Raw genomic sequence first — 23,170 nt, 5'->3', positions numbered from 1 at the left:
TTTCAAAAGACAAACAGAATCACATGGGCAGAAATTTTATCTCAGAAACACGACCAGGTACTCAATACGTCTTTTTGCGGGCAGGGGAGGTGTGGGTCAGGAGAAGGTATATATTTTGCTTTACAGATTACCCTGTCTAGATGTAGTTTCCCACAACAAAACAATCACAAAAAAACACACACACAGAATCAGTAAAACAAGGAATCGGAGACTCTTGATGGGCAACTGTTTCACACAGAAGGTGGTTTAGATTTGTAATGAACTGCCGCAGGAATTGATAAATACCAGGACAGATGTAATATTCAAAAGGCACTTGGACAGCTACATGAATAAGAAAAGTATAGAGGGCTTTGGATGACACAGTGATTTGCAAAGCTGTCTCACAATACAAGGGAGTCAGGTTAGATTCCAGCCTCACTGCAACTGTCTATGTGGAGTTTACACATTTTCCCCGTGTTTTATGTCAGTTTCTGCCGGATGCACCAACTTCCTACAAAAGTCCAAAAATGCACATGTCAGGTGGTATGACTATGCTAAATTTTCCCTGGTGTTCAGGGATGTGTAGGTTAGGTGCGTTAGCCATTGGAAATGCAGGGGATAACGTAGGGGGATCAGATGCAGACTTGTTGAAATTAGCTGCCTGTTTCCACAAGAAGTGAATTCTATGAAATGCAGAACTTAGTCGGCATGGACAAGTTGGACTGAAGTGTGCGTTTCCATCGTACAACTCTATGATGCTCATCGTGCATTCAGGGGGATGGTAGTGGCATTGTACGTCAATGGGAGTTTGGTAGATTCTTACTGCTTAAGATTATTATTGTCTGGTGTTTGCGGAGTGCGATTGTTATTTATCAATTATCATGTCAAGCTGGATTTTATCATGAAGTTTTGGGACACAAATGTCTTTATTATACAAGGAGTTGCAAACTGTGCTGAACATGGTGTATTTGTGTGGAAACATGTTCGCTTTGGACATGACAAGTGGAGGGAAGGGAATTGGTGAGGCAACTGCAGAGTTTGGGGCCAAGGACACGACCTTGCAGAATTCGTGCATCAATGTATGACAGCTGAGATGATTGTCCTTTTACTGCCAGAACCATCTTACCTGTAGGCCGTGCAATAATAAAGAGGGTTGTAATCTCATTGACACCCGTTTCTTAAAGGTTTCCTTTTGTATCTATATCTTTGTAATTTATAGGTTAAGAACGCGGAGATTTTATTTCAGTTCATAAAAAAACTATAAAAATAGTAACATCTGACACAGGAATAAATATTTCGTAATTACAAGTCAAACAATCCGAAGTTTGTCACACTTTAGAGTTTAACACATGGTTATGTTGAATGGTCAGAAGCTGTGGAACAAAGGTTGGGGTTGTGTGATGAGGTTGGATATCTGGCAGAGACAGAACGTTTATCATTATCTCACGATGAGAAGACAAATGCTCTCTATTTGGAAAATTAGATTTATGAGCTCTGACAGTAGCTGAATTATGTAAACGACCAGCAGAATCTCACGAATATGCCTGAGGTCAAAAATCTTGTTCATGATTTTCTTTATTATTATACAACTTTCTTTATTTTATTCTCTTTCTTTTCTGTAATCCTCTCTAATTCAATTATTTATCACAGCCATGATATTGCAAGTGCTGATGCCCATTATTTATTGCATCCGATTTTTTTCCTTTTAAATTTATTTTGCTTTTTAATAATATTGCCTTAAAATTAACTGGTGCAACGTCCTTAACAAAATCTCTTCCTCTCAAGGTATTGGGCAGTGATCACTTTAAAAATCAACTGCGCTTCGATTTTGAATAACCGATTCAAACATTGTTTATCAAAATCTTATCAGATGCAGGTGCGAAATAGTGTCAACACTTGTTCGTCCAGATCCTTCATTATTAACGTCTAGATAAAGAAATGTAGTAGCCATGATATAGGCCTGCCCTAACAATGCTGGAATATCAATCAGTCCAAAAGGTTTTTAAGTAAACATTATATGTCCATCGGACAAATGAGTGAATTGACATTGCTATTCTATTACTTTCACGATATGCGAATGAGTCACATATAAGTTCCCCCAATGGAACATTTAACTTTGCAAACTTAGTACCAAATATAGACATCAACGATTGATCTAATTTGCATTCAATCATATTTATAATCCACAATTACAATTTCATCAGTGAACACATTAGAAATTAGAAATGTATTATGAAAGAAGCATTCCACGATTACAGTCAAATTATGGTCCTCATTATGAACGTAGTCAGGTATTCGGTTCACCATAAACAGTTAAATTCTATTTTCATAGATACTCCTACGTACACAAAGCCACTGGGGTAAGTTGTTCCCCTCCAGTTAGTAACCCACACTCAGTATAATTTTACTTTGAGTGATGCTCCCAGTAACACCTGGGCACTGGGGTTACTTGTTCCTCTTTGAATAGGAACCCACAGTCCGAATAATTCTAATTGGAAGATGCAGAGATATGTAGAACATGAGCGGTTCCAAGACTTACCAGGAACTCCAACAACAGCAATGATGGTGTAGTAAACTTTTTTGACCATTTGCCTTGGAAGATGCATTTTATTGTTTGTGGCACTAACTCTGCCTTGCTGCAGCTGTTAATCTGTTGGAATTGGAGCATTATTTAGAATTGGAGGGAATACAGTTTCAGAGACTTTACTTTATATTGTGTGGTATATCCAATGGAAAATTATGATGACACTTTCAACGTTTTAATTGTTTTCAACAACCAAATTATCCCAACAGGTATACTTGAATGATGTTTTCACTAAGTCAATTTCAATTCCCCAATTTCTGAATTAATTGGATCCTTTTGGGTCTCAAATGCGAATTGCAGGTTGTCTTCAAACAACAAGACTTGCTTTATTTCTCTCACAATTAGTCCCAAAAATATATTTTTTTGCACTTCTTTTCACTGAGGACACTTGTTGCTGAGGCTATTTCGGTCATTCAATGCCTCTCGTTGTAGAGTTCGTTAAGAGGTGTTCTACCCAACATGGTTATACTGTTGCTTTCCTTTTAATTCACTTTTGCAACTCGTTTAGCAATATCTATCTGTGAATGTATTCTCTGAATCGGACCAGAAATTCATAGCAACCATCACAACAGCTGGAACGTACACGATTTAATATTTTTTCAATGCGAAGACAAAAATTAGTTAGGTGCAACTTAGGAGAATTACCCATGCTAAATTGCCCGTAGTGTTAGGTGAAGGGGTAAATTTTTGAAATGGGTTTAGGTGGGTTGCTCTTCGGAGGGTCGGTGTGGACTTGTTGGGCTGTAGGACCTGTTTCCACAATGTAAATCGTCTAATCTAATCTAAAAACAGAAACTAATTCAGAAAGTTAACTTACAAATCAATGAATGATAACATCATATGGGACAGACTTCACTCATAAATCCGTCGTGTTTGTAACTCGAAAATTTTATTATAAACTACACGAGTCCCATTTCAAAACTAACTCCATTGTCTTGATTGTCATACAAGTACTTTTTGAAGATTTTGAAGATTCCCAACTCAACCGACCGTCCTCTGGGTGCCATCTTCCCTTTGAACCTCGAGCCTTTCAGCTACAAAAATGGGCCACATTGCTATTGGATCTTCAGAGAAGGGGAAAAACTGCTTTAGATGCCCCGAAATCCATGCTCCTCCTAGTCTTATCCTCTTATCTCTATTCGTAAGATCGCAACTCGACCTTATCCAGAATCTCTCTTCACAACTAAACTGCTACTCTCCCAGCAACATTTTCACGAATGTCTTTGTGCACCCTGTGTAATACAATCACATCCTTCTTATCGAACAGTGACCATAACTGAACACAAAACTCCAATTGTGACTGAACCAAAGTCCTTCAGAGCACCGACAGGAAATCCCTGCTGGTAAAGATATCTTTTTCACTGAACCATTTACCAATTCTGCCACATTGAGGGATATTTATTTCCTCTTTGCTTCCTAGTATCCCACCACTCATTCAGTACTGTCCTGTCTTGTGCCTCCTGGCAAGAAGCATCATCTCACATTTATCAAAGTTAAATTTCATCTACCACTGACATGCCCAACTGACAAATTTGTCTGTTTCTATCTGTAACCTGAGATTATCTTCCTCACTGCCAATCACCCTGTGAATATTTGTATCATCAAACTTACTTGTCATCCCTAAACTTCCCCTCTGTTTATCCCACTAACCAGCCTCAACACTAACACATACCACATATACGTCATGTGCGTGTAAAGAATGCTAACATGTTTCTACTGATTACCTTTCTTACTGTGGGTAAATATTTCCCTCTGCTCCTTCATAGTTCCTTCAATCTCAGCAAATACACTAACCCACCTCAACGAGAAGCAAAGGAGATGGTCTCATAATTAGGCACAAACAGTTCAAATACACATAGCTGGCAGTTAGAAGTAAGTTTGGAGTGCACATAGCAGGACTTGGTCGTAGAAAATGCCAATGTACAATTAATGATGCCAGAAGTTAAAGATGTTAACGTTTATTGGATAGGGGATATAGCAAGTGAAATTCAAGACATTTGGGGGATGTGGGAAGCAGAGGTGTTTACGATTTGACTAAAGCAAGACCACCTAAGTCTGAGCTGGACCATATGGTGATATTTGATTAGTCTCACGATGAGGTGTTTGAAAGGCAGTGGCAGTAGAAAGACAGTGCTCCATAATACTTGAGTAGTGAAGCAATGTAATGAGGGGAGCAGGAAGTGATCCTGCAAATAGAGAGAAATCCATTTCTGCCAAACTGGTAGAGTGTACCAGGCTCTGTATTGCATGTAGCCTTACTGGTAAATAATGGATATCAATCTAAAGGTTTAGGCCCTATGGCTAGGCATGTAGAAACAATTAGGGAATGGTATATGCTCACGACAGGGGTTTGGGAATCCAGGGATGGCAGCTATATTAAAACACTAGCGTGCTGCAACTTGACAGGGAATCCAAACGAAGCCAAGGTAAGAACTCAGCGGAGCATGCCAGTGACAGTGGAGGAGGATGATCAATATGGTAATGAGCAATTGGATACATTACCAGGCAATTTATGGTCGCAACATGATACAGATGGGGGAAGAGTGAAATCAGCTGGGCCAGTGGAAATAAGGTTGAAAACTGGAGCTGGGACAGTAGTGACATTTATGATGAATGAAGATATCTCAAGGGTTGGGATACCGTCGGAAATCAGTTTAGAGAATGGGTCTGCCTTCATTCAGAACGTAGTTAATTTGATGCTGCATTCTTTGAAAATCAAGCAGAGGTTTGGATGCGTATATCATCCCCAGTCACAGGGTATGGTGGAATGAATTCATGGGACGTTGACAGCCAAATTAAGCAAGACTTGCGCAAGCACCAACCTTAATTACATTGATGTGCTGCCGCTGGCTTTACAAACTAACACTACATGAGATACTTACGCCGCTTGAGATGCTCACAAGTAGACCCATGCCAGTGCCCAGGTGGAGAGACCCGTACAAAGGGCCTAGCTTGGAGCAGTTAAACTCAGAACATAAGCAATATATGCAGCAACAACCTATGATACATGAGAATACCCACCTGCTGGAAATACAAAGGGGAACTGACAGCTGTCAACGAGGAAGGATCCAGTAAGCCCGGGGATTGTGTGTACATGCGGGTTTTTTGAAGATGCTGAAATGAGTCGAGGAGAGAGAGAACTTCCTTTGTGATCAAGGCATCATCTACCGCCATCCAAGTGGAAGGACGACACATATGGTACCACCTTAATCATTGTACTAAAGCTTTCTCACCGGCACAAATTAACACTAACACTGAGGTAAGTGGAGTTTAGGCTGAAAAACATGGACACGGGTAGGGTACACAGGAGGCTAGTACGCCTCCACAGGGTTCTGAACAAGGTACTGGTGAAGTTCTTGGGAATACTGATCATTCCAAAAAAAAAAATACTTATGGAGATGTTGAGAACAGTCCTCCTGGCAGCAAGGATGGTGAAGATATGGGGGATACCCCTGATAACCACCTCTCTGATGCTAGGTCTGCATAATCAGACTTGGTGACCATTAACTTGGCCTGGACAGGTAATGCCGGGTTTACTTTGCTGCCCTAGCATGGGTACGCGCCCGTGACAATCACTGGTATCAATGGGCAAACTACACGGTCGTAGTAATGGCTAGACAGGACTGCTGCTTGTGTACTAAGTTAATCCCCTCATACGATGTTGACCATATGCCCTTTAACTTGAGCATCTGTACTGAATGGTATTTGCAGCACTCTAGTCGACCCCTTTAGCCGAATGATTCATCAACTTACAGGCAATCCCCTTGCCTTCTTTTGGTGCCTGCAACTTCAGACCACTACATTCTATCAGCAGGATGATGTGGGCTGGCAGCAACTCCAACGGTGGTATTGATAAAATACCCCGTGGTTCATCAGTAAGACTAATTGCATGTATCCCGAGGCTGCTTTCAGTAAACAGGAAGGGTTGAGTTTTGAAAGGTTTAAGTGAAATGGCTCCACACTTAGTAGGCTACTTTATGGGTCTTTCTGGGAATACAATTCAAACGGAGGTGGACACCACATTTGGGGCTGTTTTAAATTCCCGACGTGTCCCCCTGACAGGTACTTACTGGCTGGGAGGTAAGAAAGTAGGGTTGTGCATGAAGCTGACCACTGACTGGAGTGGCAGCTTTGCCCGTTTAATGCTCTGACACAAGGTAGTTATATCGCTACACGCAGCTTGACACTATGTTGCAGTCACCGAACGAAGCGACGGTATGTCCCTGATCTGACAATTCAGATTGATAGTATAGGACAGCCAAGAGGTATTCCTAACGGGTTTAAGGCCCGCAATGAGATTGCCGCAGGCTGGGAAGCTCTTATACCAATGATAGGGATTAGTAAGAATGCTGAATGGATTAATTACATTGATTACGAAAAGCAGAGATTTATCAGTTATACTGATGATGCCGTTGTGGCCTTCGGAGAACAATTGGATGCTACCACTAAAATGACATAACAAAACAGACAGGCCTTAGATTGGATACAGGAAGAAAAAGGCGGAGTTTGTGTGATGTTTGGGGAACATTGCTGTACCTTTATACCTAACAACACTAGCCCTGGGGGATCTTTGACTAACGCAATGGAAAAACTAAACAATCTAAGAAGGGAGATAAAAATAAAAACAATGCAGGGTTTGGTCATCAGGCTTTTGATTGACTGAATAATATATTAGGGTCTTGGGGATCATGGTTTGTCAAGATTGGTTTTACTGTAGGTGCAGTTTTGCTTTCTGTTGCCTTCATCTTTTGTTGTGCTCTACATTATATTTAGTCCTAGTTAGTTCGCGTCACTGCACAGCAACTTGTCGTCATTTCAGCTACGTGAGGAAAAGTTTACTCGTCTGGTGGAACCCCACTGTTCGATGGTTATGATCTAACAACCGCCACAATACAAGGAATATGTCCACGTGGGGACATCGATGATATTTCTGAAGAACGTGATGCGGGTTCAAGATTGTGAGGGATCTTGCATCTTTTTTCCTGTTGTGGTTATTGGAGGGCAGGTTTTTGGCCCGAGGGACTCAGGAATGGAGGAAGGACTCTTTAAGTTTCAGACTCCGAAACTTATTTTGCCCATGTTGGGATTTATATTTCTGGCATTGGGCAGAGGAGAGGCTAAGCTTATTGTCTTCTTTCCATGGGTGAGACCAGGATGGGATAAACGTAGTGGTACATTCTTACACCAATTAGCAGAGTAAGGTTAAGACTGAAAGGTCACGGTGATCAGATGAGATAACACAAAAAATAAACCAAGGTTCTCTGTTAAGTGTTATTATGACAGGATTGGGACTATAAATAATTGGTACATGACATTAACATAGCTAATTAATAGTTACTAGAGTGAGCTTGAGACAGGAGACTTGTAACAGATGGAATAGCTAAATATCTATCATGATAGGTTAGTCTGCAATTGAAGATCACTGTAGTGGAGTTACTAATAAATATCTAACGGTGACATTAGAAAAACATTCAGTAGAATGTACAACTTATGTGATAATGAAAACTAACACCACTGGTTTATCGTGTACCTAGAGTGAGGTACTTGATTAATGTGGTTGGACATGCTGATAAGCTGACAGAAACATTATAAAAAATATGTAAATCCAAGGAGTCTGAGGTCCGTGGGCTTTCGAGAATCAGCTTTGTCAGTGTCACGGTTTTTTTGTTTGCAAATAAATGAAGAACTCTCTGCGTGTCCTGATTTTTCTCTATATTTTCTCCACAACAGTGTGCGACAAGGTTCCTCGACTGCTAAGCCATATATTGTGTAGGAAGGTTAGATCACAGTGAATGCAGTATATTCAGCTTCTCCCCAAAGCTGAAACCCTCCAACCTTGGCAGCATCCTTGGGAATCTTTTCTGAACCCTTTCAAATATTGTTGTCAAACATCTCAATTTCAGTAAAGCGTTTGATAAGATTCTCCACAGTAGGCTATCACAGATAATACGGAGGCAGGGACGTGAGTGTGATTGAGCGGTTTGGATCATTAATTGGCTTGCTGTAAGAAGACAGAGGGTGGTTTTTGATGGGAATTGTTTCATAATGGAGTTCAGTTACTAGTGGTGTACTGCAAGGATCTGTTTTGATGCCACTGCTGTTGATAACTTTTATAAATGATGTGGATGAGGGTATTGATGCCTGGGTTAGTGCATTTGCCGATGCCATTAATGTTGGTGGAGGTGCAAATAGTGCCAAATGACGTTATAGGTTACAGTGAGACATAGATAAGCTGCAGAGCTTGGTTGAGAGCTGACAAATGGAGGTTAATGCGGAAAAGACAGAGGTGATCCACTTTGGAAGGAGTAACAGAAATGCAGAGTACTGAGCTAATTGTAAGATTCTGGGGCTGTGGATGAGCAGAGAGATCTCGGTGCCCATTTTAGAGCACTGAAAGTATTCACCCAGGTTGAAAGGTTGTTAACATGGCATACGTGTGTTACCTTTTATTAATAGAGGGATTTAGTTTTTGAGCCATGAGGGCATGTTGCTGAAAAAAAAACCTCTGGTGTGGCCACACTTGGAGTACTGCGCACTGTTCTGGTTACTGCATTATAGGAAGGATGTGGAAGCTTTCGAAATGGCGCAGAGGATATTTACCAGGATGTTGGCTGCGACGGAGGGAAGATCTTATGAAGAAGGCTGAGGGACTTAATGCTGTTTTCCTTAGAGAGAAGAAGGTTAAAAGGTGACTTGACAGAGGCGCACAAGATGATCAGAGGAATAAATAGGGCAGACAGTGAGATCCGTTTTCCTCGGATGGTGATTGCAAGCACGAAGGGACATAATTTAAACTGAGGGGGCATACATGAAGGACAGATATCAGAGATAGATTCTTCACTCAGAGAGTCATAAGGGCATGGAATGCCCTGCATCAGTCGAGGGCTCGCCAACTGTAAGAGCATTTAAATGGTCACTGGATAAACATATGTATGATAATGGAATGGCGTGGGTTATTTGGACTTCAGATTGATTTCACAGGTCGGCACAACATCGAACACTGACGAGCCTGTCCTGCACTGTAATGTTCTATGTTCTAAAACATCCTATCCCTGTAAGCTTGTTTAGTCTCTCAAACATTCTGTATCAATGTTCTATCTCTGTCTGCAGTGACCAGCAGGGTAAGAATAAGAGTGATACTGTGAATATGCGACCAGTACTGGGTTGCATTTGCAGATGTGATGATGGACAGAAAAATGAGTTTGTGAAAGGAATTCATTTTGACTATGAGGAATTTTTGAATTTATTGAGTTGATAATTGTTTTTTTTTCTCTGATGACATCTCGTATGATTCTTTGAATGGTAAGCAGAAAGGATATCAGTGTTGCTAAATTTGAATTATTATCTTGCTGTGAAATGTGATAGATGTATTTGAATAGGCATGGCGACCATTTCCAGAAATTCCCAGATCCCTTATTATGTTAAATCAGTTCTTGGTGTCTGTTTGATGCAGTATTCTGCGTGGATCATACTCTACATCTGAATGGATATTCACCCTCTGATATGAAACCCGGTATTTTCCACTGCAGCCAGCTTTTCACGGATTTCCTGGTGTCGGCTCTGATCTGCATCATGTGAAAATATTTTATTAAAGACAAAATGCTTGTGAATGTCTGGTTCAGTCCATATGTCCCGAAATGGGGAACTTTGAAAGGCAGGAATGATCTCACAATTCCCCCTGTTACTGAAACAGTGCTCTAGACATGGGCTGTACGTAGTGTAGCGAATGATATAGCCCACTGGCTGACTATTTTGCTGGGTTCTGTTATTCAGCAGAGTTTAGAAAAGCTGAACCGCGATGCGGTTCCCGTTGATCTGGGCGGGGATCAGCAATTTACTTTCTGGTCAATGACAGTCGATGTTCGGAAAGACAGCGAGGTAATTTCCACCTGGGTGGTTTAGGAAAAAGTGCACAGCGTAGGTAATGAATGGATGCATTGATATCTGTGTTGGTCTTTCTGCACTGGGAAGCAGGTAAAGCCAACAGGAAGCGAAGTGTTCTCTCCCATAATCGGTCACCTGGTGCCCAGCTGCGATGCGAAAACTGAAAGGAGTAATGTCAGGCTGTCAATCAAGGAACAGACTTTGGGTCAAAAATTCTCTTTGCACTGTCAGTAGGCACAGTTTGAGATGGGTTACTTGGAACAAAGCCCATTATATTAAAGAAAACGTGAACTCCTGCAATTCACATTTCAAGTTCTTGCATGGGAAGGTCAATGTTGAATTACTTTGTATCCATATCCCAGTGCTGTAGTAAATTCTGGGATCAGTGAGATGTTTAAAGAGAGAATCAGGGTAATTGACAGACAGCAGAACAATGTTACTTATTTTTGTACAAATCCTCCTGCAATGTATCAGGGAATGCCACAAGCCTTCTTGATAACTCGCTCTAACTTCATTTTAAGTTACTTCTAATGATGCACTACTTTATTCAGCATGATACACGAGATGTTTAGAAATAAATAGAGACGGGGAGAGAGAAAGAGAGAGAGAGAGAATGAGAGATACAGGTGCAGTCAGTGGGATCTGGAGGTAGGGAGAATCCTGGAAGAATTGATAACAGGAAAATGTTTCGGGCATAGAGACAACCAGAACAATAGACTTGCAGCCTGACAGGAAATGGGAATAATAGCAAAGGAGGCAGAGGGAGACAAAGGGAAACCGAGAGGTGATTGAGATGATTCAGTAAACAGTAAAATGTTGCCTGTGTGGGGGATTTGGACTTTCTCTTCAAACCTCACTCCGATGTATTTCACTCCCTCTTTTATTTCGGGGTCAGCGGATTTCACTCTTCGTGATGTGACCCCAGGAAATCTGCTCTTGCTCCTTTCCGTTTGCAGTTTCCTTTTACGCAACCTCTGATCCAACAGTCAGCCATGTTGGAGACACAGATACATTGTTAAGGCAGTGACCATGCTTCTTCTAGAGTGGCATCAGCAGACCCTAAGTTTTTTCCTGAATGAATGCAGCAACTGACAGCGCAAACCTGAGAAAACGATACACAGAACCTCCACTGTCTTTCCAGTGACAGAAACAAGTCAAATCCATATTAAATGGAACACCCACTCGATGCTGAAAATGCTTTCCGGTCCCCAGTTTATTTTCCTGACTGATTATCGCTCTGCACAGTTACAGTGACCCGAAATATGAACAGTTCCGCTCTCCATAGAACTTGACAATGTACCTGCTCAATTTACTGTCCTACAGTTGCGATAAGATCAACATCACTAATGTCGCTTGACTTGATTGGAAATACTGGGGAGGCAATTGTCAATGTATTAACTCCAGTCTATAAAACCAGGCACCCAGAAATGGATGTTGGATTCGAATCATAACGTGGCAGTCCGTGGAAGTTGAATTCAATATAACAGTTAGAATTAAGAATCTAATAAAACTATGAAGCCATTGTGGATTGTCAGGAAAACCCAACTGGCTCAATAATGTCCTTCACGGACGGAAATCTGCCATCTTCTTATGGTATGATATACATATGACTGCACATACACAGAAGTATGGTTGACTCCAAATTCACATTGAAATTGCCAAACCACTCAGTTATAATAATCAATACGAAGTGTCGAAGAAACTGGATGGACCTTGACGATGGCAACTTGCAGCACGTCGACTGTCGTGGTTCAAGATGGCAGCTCATCAACACCTTCTCAATGGTAATTGGGAAAGGAAAATAAATGCTGACCCAGCCAGCAACACTCACAACCCATTAATATTCATTCTCAGACATGAGTCAGTGAGGGCACACCTCACTGTACACGGGGTTTTGGATATGCACCTACATGGTCATGATATTCATGATAATGGAATTAGATGAAAAAGAGATGCGATTAATCTCACATTTTATTTCGATCCCAGCTGATGGTCAACAATCCCGTTGTTTGTTTTTTTTTCTGTCCATCTCTTTATTTTTCTCCATCGACTCAACTCACTCCACCCTGTCAGCAGCATCAATCACACTTTTTCTCAGCTGGTTTCAGTGCCAATGCATGTTCAACAGACTCGAAATGTTAACTCTGTTTTTCTCTCAACAGAGGTTGCCAGCGCTGCTCGGTGTCACCCACAGTTATAGTTTCTTTCAGTTCCAAACCTTCAACTTATTTTTTTCTTTGTTTTAACCTTTAATTTTCTTATTTCAAGGCCAAGGGCAACACTTGCAGATCATCATTAATAACCCTTGCTTTTGACGCCATTCCACATGGCGGTTTAGGGTCAGCACATTGCTGGGGATCTGAAGTCGCTCTTGACCCAAACGGGACAATTAAGTTAGATTTATTTAGCAAAGGACACCAGTGAAGCAGGTAGGTTTTCAGGCAAAATGCTGGTGTTTTATTGTTGTTCTGAGTGAAACTTGCATTTATAAGATGAATTTATGTTTAGACATCAGTTGTGGAAGGATATGAAAGCGTCCTTAGTGTAATAAAATGATTTTCTGCAATACTGTTCAGCAACAATACTATTCTACCACGTGTCACTATTGTGAAGCTACTTTAGAGACGAGAAAAATAGTGTGATCGAAATAATTGTAACTGGAACTTTGGCCGGTGTAGAGCTCGATCCATAAAGTCTGATTTTACCAAGGCATAGGTAACGGTTTATTCAGGAATAAAGCTGCCATAGAGATGGAACCTGGGGATACAATGGCTCTGGTAATAGACAGGGTTGACAATGGAGAGAACAATGAGGCATAAATCAGTTCAAGGTAAAATGAAACCCTCGAGACTATGAACTGTGTCGTTCTCAGATGTGAGTGAGAGATCTGAAGTTGGTGCATAATGAGTGGAGCTGGTGATTAAGACAGATTACGTTAGTTTCAGGCTTTAGCAAATGGATGTAAAATCGAAATAACGTTGAAAGTCAACATAGTTCATGAATTAATAAAAGGACAGAGAGAGTGAGAGACTTATCAGGTGCCCCAATAATAGCAAGAAGGATATTGTAACGCGCCTGGATAATCAGAAGTACAAAGTTTGTGAGAAGATTTGTAGCTCGGATACCGGATGAAATATCACAGAAGCGCTTCACAGGAGGCTCCCAAGCACTGAGGATGTCATCTAGACAGGGGACGAAAAGTCTGCAACACAACTTCCCAGCTCGGCGAACAGAACCACAATAATCAGTAGTACACCTAACATCCAATATGATGCGTTTTCCGAACAACAGAAAATATATAAAAGACCCCAAATTAAACCCTTGTCGATTGATGAAACATTCCATTTAAACGTTCTCAGATTCTGATCCATTTCGCAACAATCCAGTCTCCATAGAGTCTGATCTCTTTTTTCCATATCTCTGCAGATGCTGATCCCTGATTGTATCGGATTTGATGCATCTGCTGCTACAATGTAATAAATCACTGAAACAAGCCTGTTAATAATATGTCAGTGAACAGTTAGAATCCTTGGAGAGTGACATCAAACATGTTCACTGAGCAAACATTTCCAGTTAACAGCTTTCACTACAGTACTTCCCGCTCGCAGTAGTAACTTGATTGAACTGGATGTTGACATCACCGACTATCTCATCTCTCATCAACAATTACTCTGACGAAGTCGGTAAAGGGAGATCGATAAATGCTTTCTTTTCGCAGGTCAGATGATTTTGCTGTATTTTCGATGTACGATGTAATATCTCCCGCAGCCCCACCCAAAAAAAAGCACGGACAACAAAGATATTTTTGCTTTGCTGATTTCTCTTCCATTAAAAAATTACAAGCAAAAGGTTGTCAGTGGACCGGCTTGCTCTAACCACAGAGAGGAAGTATGGATTTGTCTGGACGACCCTCTCGTTGGACGAGTAAGTCAAATCTTTTTGCAGGCTATTGACTTTAAACGGGCAATATTTACATTTTAAACTTCTTTCGAAATCGAAATATGATATGAGCAATGAACGTGCTCATTAAAAGTTATGGATTAATGAACCAAAGACAGAATGAATATGAAATTGGCCAGAAGAGGGAAAAGAATAAGACCAGCGGCTACGGAGACAGGAGGTGACTTCAGTCATAATCTCAGTTGCCAGTATTTGACATTGACTCTCATATACAGAATGAAATATCACGCACACACACGGAAACAGGTTGCTCTTGGGAGATGGAATATCGATCGAACGTGTGAATAGGACAGTATACCTTTAAATGTGATGTAAGGAACTATGTTTATATTTAACCTTTAATTAGAAGGTATGCAACTTGATAAGAATGTTCGTACTTGGACAGGATATTGAGATTTCAAAATAGACACAGGTACCATCATGTGTTGGAATGGAGGGACATTACAATCAATAAAGGTAGAAATGTCGTTCATTCCAAGCTGATGCAGAGATAATGAGCTGAGTGATCAGCAACTTTGTTGTAATTATTCTATAGCATAGATTAAGCTTTCAGAGCGAGAGAAGACAATCCTATTCAGTGAACGACGGAATGTTTAATTATCAATTTGCTATCCATGAAGGGCTGTTTAATAAAATGCAGCTGCCTGTAAAATACACTTTCGTGGATAATTTTGTGGATGATACAAAGTAAAGTTTTCTTTACTCAGAGATTTGTAAGGGAGTGTAATGCCATACCTTTCAATGTAATTAACTTACACACATTAGGGAGAATTAAACAATCCTTGGATAAGCACATGGATGTTGATGTGATAGTGCAGGGGAAGAGCTGAGAATGGTTCATGGGTCAGCACAACATCGAGGACCGAAGGGACTGTTCTGCGCTCTATTGTTCTATGTTCTGAAACCTGGTGGTTGACATTGAATAGCGAAGTGTTAGGTTTTGAGTGTGTGTGTGGGGGGGAGGGGCTTTGTATAAACGAATTGTTCAAATGCCCTGATCAGTGGCCAATTTAACAATCACATTTACCAATCACAAATGTAAGGAAATGCACTTCGGAAGTAAGAAGGCAACAGAGTACTCAAACTATGAAGAAGGCTACGTTTGCTCAGGTTTTTATTTGGAGCAGGAAACGTGTGAGAGGGAACCTGATAGAAGGGTACAAGAGCATTTGGGAAATGGACCGGGTGAAGACACAGCTGTTGAAGGGTCGATAACAAAAGGGAACACTATTGAAATAAACGTAAAGAGGGTGTGAGAGGATTTTGGAATGTGTTTTGAATCCACACGGTGGTACGTGCCTGGAATGCACTGCCTCGGAAGAAAGTTGAGGCAGGTAACTTTGCAAAATGTATAAACCTTTGGATGAACATTTGGCCTGGCAGAAACGCTGCTCTCTTCTCTAATGTATGAATATACGTGGTGGCTCTTATGAAATCGCAGATATACTCTGAAACTCAAGTCAATGGCTCTTTTTCGGAGGCAGCAGCACTCAGAAAGCTAGTACGTTCAAATAAATATTTTGAGCTATAACTGATGTCGTGTGATTTTTAATTTCCCCACGCAATGAGCAAATCTGCACCTCCCTCAAGCATACCCCCAGACTCTGACCACCCGTTCCATTATGGTGACTAAGAAGCAAAGAACTGCAGGTTAGAACAAGAGAGTAACCTCGGAGTTAGGTGTGGTAATTCAGCCCTTCGAGTGTGTTCCACCGAAAACATATGTTACTTTTTTTTTAATGTGTTGGTCTATTCTTCCTGCACAGCACTCTGGGTCAGTATGTTCTACAGATTCAAAATCATCCAAGTGAAGTACTTTCTCCTGATCTCAATTCTGAACCAGATCCTCCGATACTATACATATTATCTTTCATTCCAGGTCTGGGATCACAAATGGGCCAGAAGAATTAAGGATAGTTGTTCCCTTACCTAAAAGACTTTAATGAACTACTTGGGCTTTCCATCCAATCCATTCATGGTCATCAGTATCTTAATTCAAGATGTTTTCTTAAACTCCACCAGCTACCTCAAGTCCTCAGAACACGATGTGGTCTCTCGATTAACAATTGAGCGTTAATATGACGAGCTCAGTGCCTATTCGAATCCTGCACAACGCAACAACTTTGTGCAGTATGCCATTTCCCAGATTTGCCCGAACGTTATCGATTATATAATTGTTAAAAAGGGTAGAAGGGTTTGATATTTAATGATGTTAACTTATGCTTATGCTTATGCTTAACTTATGCTGAATGTACATTACAAATTTGCACAGATATTGTTATACCAATATTGAATCCCTCAACATCAAATGCCACCCTTTCTGTCTGCCACGGGGATTTACCACTACTATACTAATTGCTGTGTACATACCACCACAAGAAAAGATTAAGGAAGCTCTGGATCTGCTGTACTCCACGACTAAATCTTGGAGATGGAATACCCCGAGATCCTGATTTTTGTGACTGGCGACTTCAAACAAGCCAAACTATGGAATGCGTTACCCAAGTAAGACCAGAACAGTACCTGCGCCACCGGGGACCGAGCATTTTGGGGCACTGCTACACCACTGTAAAAGATGACATCAGCTGCACCTCCCACCTTCATTTCGGGAACTCCGACCGGGCATTCGGACATCTATGATTTCTTCCCTTATCAACGTCATTAGTCTGGTCGTGCCTGTTTGTCGTAGTCATCTCTACCTTCTGCTCACTTTCTGACCTGCTGCTTTGGTTCCAAGCCTCCTGCATTATTAGTTTCAATCCACACACGGTGCTGATGGATTCTCTCCAACAGGATGTTGGTGCCCTGTCAGTTGAGGTACAACTCCTTTTATTACAGGTCCCTTCTTCCCTGGAAGAGATCCTAATGTTACAATAATATGAACCGCTCGCCCCTCACCAACTACTTAGCCCCATTTTAAGCGACACAATCCTTCCATACCTGCCTCAAGTCCACGTAGCACAGGGAGTAAGCTTGATATTTAAATCACCAAGATACTGTTTTTAAACTCAGCACCCTGAACTCTGTTTAAAGTTACTTGTCATTCTATCCGCCTGTGACATTGGCAGCAAAGTGCACTACAGCTTGGGAATGCCCACCCTGCCCATTGGCATCTCCTGATCATGCGTAGAAACATCCTTGTCCTTGGCACCATGAATCCTGGTTCTGAATAGGTGCAGCATCTGCTTTATCAGCACAGATATTGCCATGCTTACTGTGCTTTATCAACACAGATGTTGCCAGGTTTACTGAGCTTTACCAGTAATTTCTCATGTTGTCATCATATATGACAGTTTATTGAGACAAAGTCTGTTCCACCAAGACTTGAAAAATCTCAATTTTAGTTCTTTTAAAATATCTAATTATTTGGTTATCCAAAAGTGTCCAATTATTTATTTTTCAGTCCATTAACATCATATTGTTCATTTTGTTCAAACGATGATCGAAAGAGATCTTTTATGTCTCTTCTCACTTCAATTCAATGGCAGAGGACTGTTCACAGACACGCATGCAGGCACACAGAAAGAATTACTTTGTCGAAAAATACGAGTTAAGATATAAACAATTAGAATTATAAATAGAATTAAAGATTTAGACAATGGAAGGATGAGAGAACTTGGCTTTATTCATCCTGGACCAGAGAAGATATAGATGTGAACTTAATGAGCTGCTCAAAACAATGAAAATACTGTAAGAGCAACAAAAAGAAGATTCTTCATCCGTCAGTGGGCACTACAGTAATAGGATATATAGGCATATCTGGAAGAAAAGAATGATGAGAGAAAGTGTAGAGTCAATCGAACAAAGTTGTGGAAAGTTTTGTGTGGAGTCTGAGGAGATAGGGAAAATGTGAAATGAATATTTTTCGACGATATAATACTAGAGAATAAAAACAATATCGCCGAGCATAATACTGAGAAACAACTACCAGATAAGACGGGTTTGACGTCCATAAGGAGGAGGTGTCCGCAATTCTGGAATGTGTGAACATAAATAATTCCCCGGACCAGGTGAAACTTATTCTAGCATTCTCTCGGAACCCAGGGTGGAGACTTGAAGGACCATTGGCTTTGATATTTAGGTCATGATTGACGGCAGGATTAATGTCATGACGCTGGAGGATAGCAAATGTCCCTTTTTTCAAGAAGGGGAGTAGAGACAACCCTCCTAATTATAGACAAGTGAGGCTTACTTCGGTTGTGGATAAATTATTGGAAAAGTTTGTAAGAGCGAAGATTAATAATTGTCGAGGGAGGTAGAAGTTGAATAGGGAGAAGTCAACTCGGTTTTGTGAAGGATATGCCGTGCCTCACAACACTTACTGAGTTCTTTGATAAGTGACCAAACAGGTGGGTGAGGAGAAAGCGGTGGTTTTTGTGTGTCTGGATTTCAGTATGGCTTTGATAAGGTTCCACACGCTGGAATATTGCAATAAATGCGGAGATACATCATTGAGTGTGACATAGCAGTTTGGATCAGAACTTGGCTGGCTCGAAGAAGACACAGCGTGGTGTCTGATGGGAAATCAACGAGAAGACAGTGAGGTCTGCAGATTCTGGAGATCAGAGTTCATATTCTATTGCTGGTGATGCACATCAGGTCAGGAGCATGAAAATCGACGTTTGGGGTTTTGCAGCCTTTCATGAGGAATGATTCATGATGAAGGACTCCGGCCCCAAACCTCGATATTCCTGCTCCTAGGATGCTTCCTAATCTGCTATGCTTTTGCAGCAGCACACTCTTGTTCTTTCTCTTGACAAGAACATCCACTTCTTTCGTAAACCACGTGCCAATGACCTCATTCCCTTAGAAGCACTCACTCCCTCACTCTCTCATTTAATCTGTCGTTTTCATCCTGTCCATCTTGCACTCACTCAATCAAAGTCTCATTCACATGTCACTCTGATATTCACTTCCCCACCCTCAGAAACACGTCCCCAGTTACACACTCGTTCCCTCAGTCTCAATCATTCATTCGTAGCCTCACTGTCCCTCACGGTAATGCTGAGTCCATCACACACATTCCGTGACAGGAACACTCAATCCCTCACTGTCAGACCGACTATTTCCTGTCACACACGATCCTTCCCAGTCTCACTCAATTCCACTTTATCATAACGACTCCTCACGATCCTCATTACCTCACAGTCACTCCGACTCCCTTACACACTCAGTCCGTCATGGTCACACTAACACACCCACAATCACACATCAGTGCTGAGAGCCTCACTCACAGCCTCATAGCCACACTGACACCTTCACAACCTCCCTCATTGTCCAGCCGAGTGCTTCACTTTCGTGCTAACACCCCGTCAAACTGACTTCCTCACACTCACTCCATCACTTTTTGTCCAACAATGGCGGGTGAATCCATTCCCACTCTGTTCCTCCAGCAATGGCCTGTGCATTCATCCTCGTTGTCTTTTCTCCGCAACGGCCTGTGAATTAATCACCATTCTGTTTCCGAGGCACAGACCAGAGTACCATGCCTCCTCTGCTCCCAAACCAACAAACAGTGTTCCCATGGAATCGGTTCCATTCGCAATGACCTGTTATTCCACCCAAATTCTTTTGCCGTAGTAACAGACAATAAAAATACCTCCCTTTACATCCAAGCACTGAGAGTGCATTCACGACCAAGGTGTTCCCTCACATAGATATTTGTCTCAAAATCTATTCTGTTAGTCTAGAAAAGAACTGAACATCTGCATCAGCTGTGTTCCACACCCGTAAGACCATGTTATCACACCTAATTGTGCCCCTACCAACAGAAGGTGAAAGAGGATTCGAGGATTCTTGGTTTGAAGAAAGTCACAGTGAAAAAGGTAGAGAAAATTGGGGGGAGGATGGAGAGAGAGAGAACACGTGAGAGAGGAAGAAAGGGAGAATGGGAGAGACATATATGGTGTGAGAGGGATGGATGAATTCAGGTGAAGGCATGTCCTGGTGGGTGACCCAGAAGTAATAATTAATCATAGAGTGAATTTAAACGCATTTCCGAGCTTTCCCCCCGACCCCTCCGCTTCTGTGAGGATCAGGACTTGGGGCCCAATCTGTCGCTTTCCAGTTGAAATTGTTCAACGCAACGACAAACAACAGTATAGTTCACTCTGCTGCTTGGTATCTTTAATGAACAATTTATTAATTATAAATTGATGCAATAGATACAGTCTTTGTAATGGTGACTTTTCTCAATAGCCTCTGAGTTGGAGAAACATCGAAATGTGCCCTGTAGTGCGTTAAATCTGGGGAACAAAAGCACTACTTTTTGTCTGCTACCATAGCGACTGGCTGCTTCATTGTTGTAACTTTCGAATGAAATGAGAAAATAGTGAATACATTGATGAATGAATGATTCAGATTGATTGATGTATTTGGGTAAATGAATGTTTGAGCACATTCTTCAGCTGCTGTCTGAACCTCGTCTGGGTCACGGCGTAAATCACGGTGTTTGTGCAGCAACTGAGGAGCTGCAGCATGAAGGCCAATTTCTGCACAAAGGGAGCCAGAGTCATAGAGCCAATGCCCAACCACCACATCCGGTTCCATATAGAATATACCATTAACGCTGACCATAACAGTGTGAAGTTGGCGGATATAACAAACAGTAAAATAATGGATTTCTTTCGATATCGCATTTCTGTGTCACATTGAACCTCCCCATTGGTGTGAGCCCGTAGTCTACTACGGGCTCTGCTGGTCACTATAATGTGTCTGACTGTGAAAGCATTGAGTAACATGATCAGGAGAAATGGGAGAGTTGGATTGAGAATGTTGTGGATGGTCTCGATTGCGACCCAGACACGGGAGTTATGAACATCGACTGGTACCTCACAAAACCAGGGGGAGTTGTCCAACAAATACTGAGCTGTGAGCATGAAATACCAGAAAATGTTCTTCAAACAACTTAACACGGTCACTGTTCCCAGAACCACAGCCGCCGTTTACTCGCTGCAGTATTTACTTTTCAGCTTTTGGCAACAAATGGCCACAAATCGATCAAAGGTGAAGGTAATGGTGAACCAGACAGAACAGTCAGTGGCTGCATAAAGCAGGAGGGCGTGGATATTACACAGGGGTAAGTACCATAGGAAACCAAAGTGTTCATAATAAACAATGGGAATGTGTCTCAATATCAGGTCGAGGAGAATGACCAGAAGATCTGCCACTGCCATGGACCCCAGGTAACGACTGACACATGGAGACAATCCACAATCTTTACAGAGCAGGACATAGATCGTCACTGCGTTAACTGTGAGGAAGGAAAATAAACAAAATACATATCAGCCTTTAGGCAAAATATACAGTTTTATGAAGGACTCCGCGAGATTTTCAAATGTATCACTGCATTCCAAGAATGTTTGAAATAATTGGAGCTGAAATAACAAATGGTATGTTCTGAGTTACTTACAGAAATGTGAAAAAAAACCAACAACGCATCTGGCCACATCTTTACGAAAAAATGATTTCCAGAACATTCCCACACATTCGTTCGCTTGGGAGCAGGCACCACTTTCTTTCTAGCTCCTAACATGTAGGAAGAAAACATTGTCATTGTGAGGGATTCTCTCCCAGCTCCTTGAGGACAAGCGGGGAATGGAAATTTCTGTCTTTTAGTCTCAATTGTGATCTATCCTCTATCGTGAAGAAATGTTAACCGAGGGAAAGCATATTCACACCTTTAATTGCCTGAGGCGACCTCGAAGCAGTGTGTTCTTAAACTTGGAACTTGATCTTGTCCCTCTTGATCGTATCTTTTGTTCAAAGTATGACATCCAACCGTTCACAAATAATTTCAGTTCCAGCATGCTTCAAGAATTCTCATTTATGGAATGTTATGCAGAATGTCGAATGTAATTTTTCCAGGAAATATCAGTTATCAAATGTTGTAGAGAACTTCAGTTGTCGAATGGTCTGGACAATGCCGCTACGGGAATGGTCTGGGGAATGCCAGATGGAGAATGTTGTAGGTAATGTCAGTTATGGAATGCATAAGGGAATATTGGTTGGAAAATTTTCAAGAGAATATCGGTTTCAGAATGTAACAGGGAATTGCAGTTGATAATGTTCTGAGAAATGGAATTTTTGGAATGTCGGTCATAGAATGTTCTGGGATTGCTGGTTGGAGAATGTTCCACGGAAAGTCTATTATGGTTTATTCAAGTGAGGCCCGCTATGGAATGTCCTGGAGAATTTCGGTTGTACAATGTTCTGGGAAATGTCAGTTATGGATTATTCCGTGAATGCGGTTTGGAGAATGTCTCGGGGAATGACTACCATAAAATATTTCAGATTCTGTCTATTCTCGAATATTCTGGAGAATGTAAGTGATAGAATAATCTGAAAAATTGCTAATAGAATGATCCAGAGATACTAAGTTAAGAAATCTTTCGGGTAATTTTAAAAATGTTTTGTAAAATGTTTTGGGGAATGTCGGGGATACAATGCTCCACTGAATGGAAGGGACAGAATGGTCCAATGAATGTCAGTTACTGAAACATCAGGAGAATGTCGTTAAAGAATTATCTGAATAACGTCAGTAAAGAACATTCCACAGAATATCGTTAAGAGAATGTTCGGGACAATGCCAGTTCCAGAAAGTTCCAGGGAACAACGTTGTGGAATGTGTTAGATTCATTAATATGCATTTCCCAAAGGGCCTTACGTCCATGAAGTTTGGTGAGATCAACGCCGCTTTGCTGAACGAAATTTTGCCGAAACATGACTCAACTTATTTCTGTACTCCAAAGCATACAGAGTAAG

Source organism: Chiloscyllium punctatum, chromosome 19, assembly GCF_047496795.1.
Source record: "Chiloscyllium punctatum isolate Juve2018m chromosome 19, sChiPun1.3, whole genome shotgun sequence".
In the NCBI taxonomy this organism is placed as follows: domain Eukaryota; kingdom Metazoa; phylum Chordata; class Chondrichthyes; order Orectolobiformes; family Hemiscylliidae; genus Chiloscyllium; species Chiloscyllium punctatum.
This window is presented reverse-complemented; position numbering follows the sequence as displayed.